The 11,649-nt window shown below is 33.7% G+C and overlaps 1 long non-coding RNA gene across 1 annotated transcript; it reads left to right on the top strand.

Annotated features, from left to right (window-relative positions):
- Positions 1-464: 464 nt before the first annotated feature.
- On the top strand, positions 465-9,770 carry LOC138320088 (uncharacterized). The gene is made up of 3 exons (XR_011208091.1): positions 465-1,156; positions 1,439-1,483; positions 9,681-9,770. It is a non-coding gene; the product is annotated as an uncharacterized lncRNA (long non-coding RNA).
- The last annotated feature ends 1,879 nt before the right edge of the window (positions 9,771-11,649 follow it).

Raw genomic sequence — 11,649 nt, 5'->3', positions numbered from 1 at the left:
AGGTTTATTTTTTTTCATTCAACATTATGAAAATTATCAGTTTTCTTCCAAAATGGTACTTCGTGCCATCGAGCAATTGAATTGGGAGTCATATTCACGTTATTTACGACTTAATTGCGAATACTTGTGGAAATGCTACAGTTTTGGTCACGAATTCATCCATGTGGACATACGATGGTTGTCCTTCGTCAGGCTTGGACTCCTTTTTCGTATCGATATTTATTGCCATTTTTTATTACCATTAGGCTTTGATAACTGTTTTAATGCGATATTTACTAATAATGTTCAACACCAATAGTCAGTTACAGCCGAGAATAGCCTTTCGGGAATACTTTGTCGCCTCGTGACCAATAGATAATACCATTAATATGAGGACTATGTCTAACACGTTATTGGGTCCACAGAATAGTACCAAACATATTGGTATTGCTATTGTAGCTGTTTTTATATTTAGATCACAGAGATATGACTAATTTCAGAATATCCATTTCGGCAGTCCTGCTATTAATTAAGGAAATATCAATTTGATAGAAATTCTTTGAGAAAAAATACCTCCTTTTTGTATAGAACAGACAAGATCAGTGCTCTGTGAAAAATATTGATATTGATAAGGACATAATGATTATGACTAAGACTAAGGAATTCACAAAAAAGGACACATGTCAGATCGATCGCGACCCTCCTTTAAATATACAATGAATCTTTTTCGGTTTTTTTTTTTTTTTTTTTTTTTTTGCTGACGAGTGCACGCTACATAACAATGAAAGGTGTCTCCTTTTTATTTTTACAAACTGTGGTATTTCAGTATTATTTTACCATCTTTTTCCCATTCATGGAAGTCTTTTAGGATTGTCATTTTACTGATATCGTTTAACACATCATATATAAAGAAGTGTACTAGCAACGCATGTCATTGACCATATTCAGTATTGTGTCGTTGTACTTGTCATGATGATAAAAATTGTAATTATAAGAAGTTATTGAACTCGAAGCTGATATCAATACAAAATGTCTTTCGTATTTTAATCAAATATGTCTATTATTACACAATTCAGTACCAAATATTTATCAAAAAAGTGTACTTTTATGTTTTATTTGCAGAAAAATGATACGAGATGATTTTCCCAATCGTTTAAATATCAATTTCTTCAGGAAGGTGAGTATGTGAACTTTGTTCTGAATGCATTTATCTTCACCATTTCAGAATATAGAGAGTTATGAATCTACTCCAGAAAGAAAATAAATATGAATATATATGAAATCAATATTAAAATTTAAAAAAAACAACCGACAAGACGCAAAAACGTCTCGTTCTCCCATGATATTTAAATCATCCATACGTTATTCAATACTAGAAATATAAGAAAATAATCCTAAATCCAAGTCATTCACTTCACAGCATACACATAATGTTGATCAATTTAAATTTAAATTTTAGTCGCCTTCCAGTATCGATTAAGCTGTCCGACATGGAGTTTAAAAGGTAAGATATAACTTTTTGTACGAACTTAACACTTAATAGTTTACTGTATAAGAAATAAAAAATGTTTTACTATGAAATGATTGCTTAATATGTAAATAAATAATGAAGTCCACAGCCACAGGAAAGACATGTAAAAAATTTTCATGTGAATTTGAAATCTTGAAAATTTGAAAAAACCACGTGAAATGCACGTTAATTTCGCGTGTCGTGTGAAAATATTCACGTGAATAAATATTGCCTGTGTAATACGTACACGGTAAAATAAAACTATCCTTAGAACTTTGACTTTCTCGCTATTAACGATTTCCTTTCATGCTATTAAATACCCTTTTGGTACCACACTCTTTATGCAATTCAATCTGTTTTAATATCCGACATTGTCTGTGACTGTCTGATTTTACACCACTCCCCCTATATTGTAAAGATTTCTCCCTAAAATCTCGCTCCCGGACGTTTGTGTCTGTAGTTATTCAGCACTGTACCGATAGTCCGTCCCTTCTGCTTGTTTATATCTTTTAAATGTTTCCTGATATCTCAATATCTGCTGTTTATTAAAAATGTTGTCCATTTTGAAACCCCTTTCCACTATTATCTTTTTTATGTTATTGGGTATTTATACTCCCAACCTGTGCCGTACAGTTAATGCTGGGTTCAGCCCTCTCCTTTTATACCCGAACATTGCATTGATTAAATTAATTGGGAAAGTGCATGGATACTGAAGATTTTACTGCACACATCAGAATGCAGCTGGTGGAACTACACGATTCCCAGTCATTGTAAAGGACATTAAGTTAGTTCTCTAGGAGGTCAAAAGTTTAATGGAGGTATAAACAGTGTCCTCTCTATTTTAAACCAGAGAAACATTACTTGACCTATTGCCGCCAGTCCTTAGCATCCATTGAAAAGTTTGGCAGCAGGTCCTTGCTGTGTAATGACAGTAATTTGCTTTTGTGAATAAAAAAGAAAGTTCTTTGTACAACTATTATCTAATTTGTTGTAAGCTAATATCATAACTATTGTTCTGCCAACATGTGTTAAGTGGTTTATTATCACAGTTCTGTGAAAAATTGTTTTGGACAGATGCTCGCTATTCATGAATATTTTTCTGTATGTGTATCAAAATATATTTACCATTCGTATTCAATTTATTGTCGAACCATTGAATTTGGCATAGAGCAATGTATGAATATATGTTTTGTATTTAAACCCACAGTTTTCAGTAATAAAAGAAATGTAACAAAGTTATTCGTTTTGTTAAAGCTTTTCCATTGTAACATTAATGTCATGGCTCCTTACACACCAAAGACATGTTATATATTGTTGATTTATTTGAACGAAGCCATTGAAGGCTGAACTATTATGAGTGATGTATGTATACCAATAGCGGGGCGTAGTGTTTGGACCATCAGCTGACAATGGACGGGTGTTGAGATGTAATATTTAGATTAGCACAGAGCTGACCCCTCACCGATTGAACAATATTTGTATTAGCGGACGGTGCCCTATCATGTCCCCAGACAATAGCTCGCCAGAGGTCACGGCAGCTGATCACTAGCCATTTTGACCGTAGGTGACATCTTTTCATATTCCGTATCGAACGGTATGGCTTTGTGATACTGGACCGCAGCCTTATCTTAACTCGAAAACGTCATTGGACCAGCTGGCCTATCGTCTATTTGGGCGGGCAGGACAAAACGCGCGCAATTTCCCAATAGTATGCAGGTGCGCAGACGAGAAACTCTCGAGACAAATGCGTGCCGTATGAATCGCGTGCGTGTATTATTTTTAGCTCAAGTCCGCTTTGTCAAGGTTCATGATCGTAGTTTTTCTCAGACAGTTTACAAATACAGAAAATATAGGGCGGCTGACGGAACCCATGAAGGCAGGTGTCGAGAGGAAAGGAAAACAAAGGAGTTTCCATAGAAACGTATCATCTTTCTAAATTTTAGCGGAGACTGGTACTCATTTGACAGTTAACGTAAAAATGATTACATGAAGCCAAAATTCACTAAACCCTATCGAGTTTCTGGAAAATCTTTCACTGCTATTGTGATCGACTTAATCCTATTGAATACATTTCTGATTTCAACTCGCAAAAATCGATATCAGCTCTTTTAGAAATGCTGACACAAAAGTAAAGGTTATTGGATAATATTTTTTCCGAATCGATTTTTCTCTCACATTTCCATAGGGAGATATTGTGAAAAGGAAAATTATATGGCCCTGCGAGCATTACGCTGCAAGGGATTACGCCGCAATGTTTAATAATATTTATCATACAATGGCGTAATTTGTGATATTTATTCCTTTTATGATTTAACTTATATGAATTAACTAATTTTTTATTAATCCTTACACTGTTATACCTTTATAAAGAATATAAATTATGTATCTTTAAACGATACAGATAAAACAAAATATATACGCAAAGATATATAGATATAAATCAATCATTCATCTCAAATTATCAAAACATGATAATATGATGTTTCTAAATGGAAAGACATATGTTTTTAGTAAATAAACCAATTATTGCTGGTTTTAAAAGGGTCACCCTAAAATATTATTTCATGAAATAAAAACTTCATCACTAAATCACTTTTTTTTAAAAATTTTTTTTAGTATTTTTGTTGATCAAGAACAAACTATGCATTTAGCTGTATTGCAAACATATCATAAAGGATGATTTTGTTCTAATTGCACTATTTGATGTTTCAAGTAAATGTATAGCAAATTTAACTTATTACTAAAAAGTTAATTGAATAAATTATCTTATATTTAATTAACTCCAAAATGTCTCAGTTATCGCCTGATTGACACGTATAATTGTTAATTAACCCGACTTAATTTTACGCCTTTCCATGGGAATCTTGTCGTTTCTGCGTTTGCCAGTGCCGGCGACTCTCAGCAGATTGTGTTAGGCTTGACGTATAGGTTTACTCTGATCACCAGGACGCTTTGAAGTGATAAATATCAAGAGAATGTGTGTATTTTGACATGTTAGTAAATATTTTATGAGGTTGTGGAGTTTCTCATGGGAGTCGGTGGCAATGGACGGTTGCATACCAATGTACTTGGACGTTAATCCAATCAAAACTCCAATAGCAAACTTCCATGACATGGTATTTGTTCGCGCAATAATCAAATGGACACAGCATTGAAGTTATCGCTTGGTTTTAAGTAATTTCAGCTTTACTATTGGAAATTATTTTACGTTGAATTAAAACGTCGCACGCAATAACTAGTGGATATTTAATTACAGACAAGATGCCTTTAAACCTGTGCGAGCTAGGGAATAGCTACACAGGGCTGGTCCGGGGGTTTTCCTGTGGGAAAATCTAATATTTTCAGAAATTCTCCTGTCACGAATAGTCGGTGTCAATATGAGTGTATGCCGGGCGAGTGCCGCGCACGCGACCCTCTCCTCGCTCGACCAATCAATGACGATTTTGTTTAGACATTGTTGGAAGTTGGGTCTATACAAATACGGTCACATCACCCGTTATGCTTGAATAATTTAATATCTTAATTCATTTGGAAGAAATTCAATTACTTCTTTGGAATCAAAGAATTCGACGTTTTAAAATATTGTAATTACCTAAACATAACACATGTCACTCTGGGAAATCCTTTATAATGACCAGATTTATCTAATATTGTTCAAAAGCAGCGATTTTCACACATTCACGACATAAATCAGGCGGAAATATAGACGAGAAAAGTAGCGGGATTTTGGACACAGTTGACCTTAGTGAAAGTAGTAAAACAGATCACAAGGGGTATAATGACGGTTATGGAACTTGGTTTGGTACCGCACGTGCCTCTTGTAACCAATAAATTCAAAAATAAGAAGCACACCTGCTTATTTAGACTAAGTTCAGAAAAATATTAGGCCACGCCCCCACACGCGCCAGTGTCGTCAAGGCAGGTGAACCAAAGTTTACTAATTCGTCAATAGCGCTTCTTTATTTTAGCTTATGTGCGTATGTGTTGTGGAGTCGCGACTCGAGAAAAATGACTAAACATTTATAAATGATATAGATAAAACTTCACAATTCTCACTTAAATTGTTAATTTTACAGATCATCATTAATTTTACACACAAAACATTTTCCTGGTTACAATCCAATGTTGTTGTTAATATATATATATACCTGTATCATTTATATGTTATTTCTTATATTGACAATAATACTTAATACATTATGAGTAGATTTATACAGTAACCTGAAAACGAAACATAGCAACAAGCAAAAATATTTATTATTTTGAAAAAGTGACCGTTTACAATTTCACGAAAATCATAGTTTAAATCCGTTACTACCAATTTGACTTAAAGATATTGATATTACATGAATACAATGCATATTTAAGTTGAATTATATTACCTAATATAACACTAAATACGTTACACGAATAGAATGTAAATTATGGTAGTAACGTTCATCAATGTGTTATCGGTAAATATGTATTTCTACAGATTTATATTGAAATCATCATTACTGTAAGTGTGATCAATCGGAGTTTAAATACTTTAAAGTTATTAAAAAGTGCCTTTAAGATATTAAGTACGTTGTACAGTGCACCTAGAATGAAATTCTTAGTAAAGGCAATGGTCGCATTAATGTTGTAACAGAGAATGAATAATTATCAATGATAAGATGAGGTTGAATTCTAAATTATACAGAAACTACATATTTCTATTACTAGAATCGATGTACTGGTAACGGATACGTGTAGCTATCCCTGCTTTCCATATAAGGACAATGACTCTGAAGTTATCTTGGATGATAGAATGCTTCTGTTGTAGTATTGGCATTTTATAGTCATTTAATCAAATTAGCCAATAAAGAAGATTGGATGCTAAAATCAATATTTATATATCTTGTTATATGATAATTTAACATAAATATCATGATACTCTGAAACAATAATCAAAAGATATCCCATAATTACCCAGGAATCATTTCATCACAAAAGAGAATAAAACAGTTGGCAGGTAATTCATATCTACTATAAACTAGTCTCGGGATCTGTTGTCGTCTGCGACAAGCACGCGCTTCCCGCCTGTTTGTTATCGACCGCTGCCGTTTCATGAAAATTTGAAGGATAGCACTACATGGTGTTTTCTCTTGTATGCCTGCCCAACTAGAATTATTTCCGCCCATAAGATTAATTGTCGCATCTGTCATACAATAAAGCCCTAATAAAGCCCGCACAGCCAACAAGTGACTGCTCGGCTGTTATTAATTTTCACAATGTCGGATAATATGCAATAATTTGTATAACTTGGTGGATAGCGACAAAGGCTTTGGTGGCACCGCTGTGATTTCACCGGCAATAGCCTTGCAATCGTGCATTAAGTTTTCCGTTTAATATCTTAAAGTGTAAACGAATGCCGGACGAGTCTTGTGCTATACTGATGCTCGTGAAGCAGTACACAGTAGATTTGACATTTAAGTGCGAGCAATCAGGATGAGCTTAACACAGGCTTTGGCCGAGATGATTCAGCAGAACCCCCGCTGTACCCGAACAAAGAATGGCCATCCGGCGCTACATTCCACTTTTGTCTCTCAGTTTTGCTCAGCCTTAATAAATTGAACACATTGTTTAACGAAACAAGCTGGGTATTCCCATACCAATTGTCTTTCCATAAAGAAAATCACGATGAATTCTGAAATTTTACTAAATGTACGATTTTGTTAAGGAAAAAAAAGATAATTAATTTTCTCATATTTTTTCAATTATAAACAGATATATCTATAAAACGTCAAATCAAAACTGACAGACTATTGTACGGGTCATTACATTGTAAAATTGCTATTTAATAGATCATACGTAGATGACACACACTTTTAATATCAATACAAACTCATTGGCATACAAGTGTCATACACACAATGCGTTTAGGTGGTATGTCTCTCAGACTTTATGATTATCAACGAATAAAAGAAACATTTTTATATAACTACAAATGTTGTGAAATATTAAGACTACGAAAATGTATTAAAATATAATGAAAAACTTTAGATAAAATAAAATATCACTTATTTCTAAAGACATTTTTGCTTTAAATTGCATTATTATACTGTAAGGCTCCCGAAGGAGACAAGACAAAAGTTGTTCTAAAATAAAGAAACAGAAATACTTTTGAAAATCTGTATATTGCACGGTTCTAGCGTCCCGGGACTAGATGAATGGATCCCTGAATCCATTGATTTATACTAGATTATGGACTGATTTATAGGTCTTAGTGTGTTTTTGCTGCTAAATTATACCTATAACAGGTGTTAATGCTAAATAAAACTACGAAAGATTTTCGTGTCAGTTCCTCCTCGTTTTAAATGTTAAATGATGAGTTTTTTCTTTCGATTATGTTAACAAAAAACAACAGTCGTCCGGCTTCATATGGGCTTGTCAATAAAGTTTGACAGTCGTGAAACCACACAAAGAAAAGGAATAAATACAAAAAATCCTATCATTTTCAAATTTTCCTATTTTACTTCCAGCAACACGCGTGTCACCTTGTCCGTGACATGCGCACTGACTACACTGGCGCGTGCCAGAATATAGGGGGCAGGGTTAAAGTTGACGCGAGGACAAACACTCTGTCAATAGTTTGTGGACTCGGTTTTGCCGAACTGTTGCCAGGCGCGGGCTACAACGGTTAATCACAAGTACCGTATTTACCGGTAAATCATCTATACGGAGAGGTTAGGTGTCGCCGAGGTGCGCGAGAACAACCAAATAAAAGCTCACGGTCTCCTTTATATTATAATTTATCATATAGGTATATTTTCCAACATCATGAGGATATAAAAAATATTGTAATATTTAGAAGAGAAATGCAAAAATAAATAAATAAATAATAATACAAAAATAGAAAAATAAAAAATTTAGAAATAAATACCAATAGATAAATATGTAAAAAACGATTTTAAGTACAATACCGAAGTAATGTGAGTTTTGTGACGAATACATATATTTGATATATGAGCTTAATTTGAAATTAGTTTTAATGAATTGAGAACTTGATAACGCTAGACAGCACTTTATCATCGACATTTTAAAGTTGATTGGTAGAAATGGATAGGGAGTTAATTATGTAAAAGTGTAAACAGATGCTTTAATGCTGGAAGAGGGAAATGTTAAACGGTAATTCTAATATTGATAATTGACGGGCTTAATTGAAATTCTACACAGATAAACTAAGCATTTGTCTTTGTCCTGGGCTGCGAACGGTGGACGGGGTGATATATGATTATACAGATGATTTGGTCGGCCATGTCCGCAGGCCAGCACCTGTCCGGGTATCTCACCGCTCGTGACAGGCACGCGCCGAGTTGTTCTATATTTAGATGTAATTAACCGACCAACTGTACACAGAGTGCACTAAATTAGTCACAAGCAACTGGTTCGTAACAAACACCACTATTGTCACCTGACAGTGATGGTGACGACAGCTAAGTCAAAGGCTTAGAGCATAGTTACAGGAATCCCGAATTACAAATTATCATTACACTCTTAAATGTAATGATATCTAGCATTAATTAATAACGCATAATGGAAATGAAATAATAAAAATACAATCATCAAGGTCAAAACTAAATAAAACGATGTTAATGGTTTATCACATTAATGAAGAAAAAACATTAAAAATGATTATGTAAATATATATCAGATCGGTAAATCCAAATTGATTTCCCCTGGACCAACAAGTGATATTTAGTACGGAGGTGATTGGAGTACCCTTAAAAAAGCTCGACAAGAATAACTTAGATGACAAATTTAGTTACATAAACGCCTGATAAAAACGATAACGATAAGAATACAGTCCTGAAAAAAATATTTGATTTTGTTATAAATACACGTAATGACCACCAGCTATAGTAAGTCACCTAAAACATGAAAGATTGTTCTTACAAAATATGGCAGAGCCGCTGATATGGTAAATCAGTTTTAGTATAATTATAACCACTGGTATTTATAAAGAAAAACAAAGAATAAAAGGTTATAAATTATAATCACTGGTATTGATGAAGAAAAACGAGGATAAAAGGTTATGGTGATTTGTTTTAAAACTTGTATAAAACTTTTCGATGTCGACGATATTGACTTTGTGTAAAGGTCATTCCATACTTTCCACACCTATCCACTATTGATACTCTATTTGTCTATTTTCTTTTTTATTTTGAAGACAACTACACAGCCGTGCCACAAAGACTACCACACAGTTATTATCTGTGAACCAGATGTCGTTGGGAACAGGTGACAGCTCCACACGTGGGTTTGGTAGGTACGGGGCCCGCTCTGTTATTGAATGTATTCATACCGTTACAAATCCGTTGCATGAAATACTTAATAAAAGCAGTCATCGGTACGTATTGTTGCTCTACGGTATTGGTGTGCTCAAAGAGATCGCAAGACCAATAAACGCGCGCGCGACCGTTTGAGGACATCTGCCTAGTTAACAGCGATAGAAATGTTCCTACCAACAGATAAGCACGTATCTTGTTTTTCCTTTATGTAATTTATAACCGTGTCTTATTCGTTATAATGCACATAGAAAGATATCTAACCGATAGCCTACAGGCATAATGTGTAAATAGGGCCATTTTTGTTTTAGCATTGAATGATAAATGTTGTGTTAGCCAGACTAAAGCTTTTAGAAAAATAAAAGAGAACTTAATTGACAAATATGATTATGTTTAATGCTTATTTTAGTGAAAAATACAACATTTGAAAGCTTGCAGTGTATTTCTAAATGTCCAATTTAACAGAAGTATTTTTTATATTATTTCCATCGGATTTAGGAAGTAAATATATCGATTGTCTGTTTAGAGAAGTTTTAAGTAAAACAAATAATATCTCACATGAACTGACCGGGAGGGACCTCTTTCTTCACTTAAATATTCACCACATAGTGAAAAGGCGAAATGTTCATTGAAATCAATTCATTTTATTTCTGAACTAAAAATTAGTTATCGAAAATAAAACCATTGAAGAAATGCATCACTTGTGGAAATAAGTGTGCTGCAAATACTAGCATTGAGAAATATAACAACAGTATCATTTGTTCCCAAAAGTAGCCAACAGCTCAAAATTAATATCTCTTTATGGTATTATGAAAATTTATCCTCATGATTGAAATCAATATTGTCGCGATGTTTCATCGCAATATCAACATGACGACTATAATAATTATTTGATTTAACATCTCGGATGAAGTGACCAAAAACTGATATGACATATTCGCTTTAACACGCCTGAGCGATGTCGGTTGCTCATTCATTAAAATGACAAAGGCTGTCGCGTGCATTCTGTCCCTTTTGCACGATCAGCTCGCGATTTTCAGCTGTATGCAAATTGCCACACGCGCACAAACGAACATCCAAACACATATGAGATATATTGAGATATGAGCGGAAGCCAAACATATTACCCATCAATATAGCTTGAACATGTGACACATGACAACCCTTATATCATTGTTTTGGTAAACTGTTGTCCGTGCCGCATGGGCGATTTCCACGTTCAAATGTCAGCCCAGTATCAGTTTCTGTATCGATATGTGCTGTCAGTGGAACTATTACTTCTCTCATTTCCTCAAAGTCAGGATATATTTTTTACAACCTGTTTCCTGCTAACACATCGCTCCACAGCTGTTGTCAGGAAATATAAAGGATCGTGTTAACAAAAAATAACTCTAGTTTATAAAGGTAATGTTCGATTAGCAGAAGTATCGGTATTTTTTTAAACATGGTTAATGTGGAATGAATTTAAAATGTGTACATTGTTTAAACGGTAAATTGCTGCATGAAAACAGATTATATTTTGTAAATATTTTTTACAAATTTTCATTGTTCAGGATTTTATAAAGATTCAAAATATGCTGTATATATCGTTGTCTTTTGCAAGTAGATGGCACAGCGCTTAAAGAATGGCACAGCGCTTAAAGATAAAATAAAACAAACTTCAGATGATAAAAGTTAGTTTAATAATATAATCTTTAACGCGGAACAGAATTTAAAGAAAATACATTTATTAGTTTTAAAAACAACTGCAAGTATTTGATAATTCAAAAACTTTAAATTAAAATTACTATCGACGATTGTTACCTTATTGGAAACCAACATGTGTAAATATATGTTTTATTTAGCGAGATT

The sequence above is a fragment of the Argopecten irradians genome, chromosome 3 (genome assembly GCF_041381155.1).
Source record: "Argopecten irradians isolate NY chromosome 3, Ai_NY, whole genome shotgun sequence".
NCBI lineage: Eukaryota > Metazoa > Mollusca > Bivalvia > Pectinida > Pectinidae > Argopecten > Argopecten irradians.
The sequence above is the reverse complement of the archived record's forward strand: the minus strand, read 5'-3'. Positions and strand labels throughout refer to the sequence as shown.